Consider the following 1,183-nt stretch of genomic DNA (forward strand, 5'->3'; position numbering starts at 1 on the left):
AAAGTCAATTGACCTGGCCCATAATCGGCTTAAACAAAAAATCCGATTAAGCCAACATAAACTAAAATAAGTATAATAATAATATATGGATTAATGAAGTATTACACAGGGCAACACTGATTTTGATGCGTCATATGTTAAAGCTGTTATTCATATACTTTCATGTGCTGATTACGAATCCGTAAGTGTAAAGTTTCCATCAGCTCCAGATTTTGAGAAAACGTTGTGAAAGTTAGAAAAAATCGCCGTTTTTGGAATATGTGATAAGCAGATAGAAGTTGATAGAACCTTCCACTTAGGCTTCAATTAAAGCTAAACTATGGCTATGCCTATAAGTGACCTTAGGGTCAAGGTGCAGAAATGGTATTTTCAGCGGTTGTAGTCGAAAGTTCAAGCCTCATTTAAGCCTTAATTGAAGGTTCTATCAACTTTTGTTTAATAGCGATAGCCAAAATCCAGAGCCAAAAATCAGTTTCCACTGTTCAATACACGACTATAAGTGACCATCGGGTCAAGGTGCAGGGATGGTATTTTCAGGGATAGTAGTCGAGAGTTTTATCTTTAATTGAAGCCTAAGTGGAAGGTTCTATCACCTTCTATCTGCTTCTCAAATATTCCAAAAAACGCGATTTTTTCTAACTTTCACAACGTTTTTGTCAAAATCTGGAGCTGATGGAAACTTTATACTTACGGATTCGTAATCAGCACAAGAACGTATATGAAAAACAGCCTTTAAATTTGCCACAACAAATTGTTTTCCCATTTTTGTTGGCCTGTGTTATTATTATTTTTAAGAATGTGTTTTTCTTTTGATTTAATTTTTTTATTTTTGAAGACAATGAGTTTATTTTTATATCGTTTGCATTTTTATAGTTAAAAATAAACTTTTTAAAGATGAAATTGAATTATAACATTTTAACACTTCTATACTATACCTACGTAAGTTCTTAAAATATGAACTCAATAAATTGTAACAGAACCACAGAAAAATTTTTTGTGTTTCTATTTAACTTATATTAACAATAGTAGGCCTAACATATACGAGAAGAGTAACTAATAATTCTGGTAGGCCTAACAGATATATACGAGAAGTGTAACTAATAATTCTGGTAGGCCTAACAGATATATACGAGAATTGTAACTAGTATTTTTGGTAGGCCTAACAGATATATGCGAGAAGTGT

This window comes from Rhagoletis pomonella, unplaced genomic scaffold (genome assembly GCF_013731165.1).
Source record: "Rhagoletis pomonella isolate Grant_MI unplaced genomic scaffold, Rhpom_1.0 Rhpom_scaffold_00001, whole genome shotgun sequence".
In the NCBI taxonomy this organism is placed as follows: Eukaryota; Metazoa; Arthropoda; class Insecta; order Diptera; family Tephritidae; genus Rhagoletis; species Rhagoletis pomonella.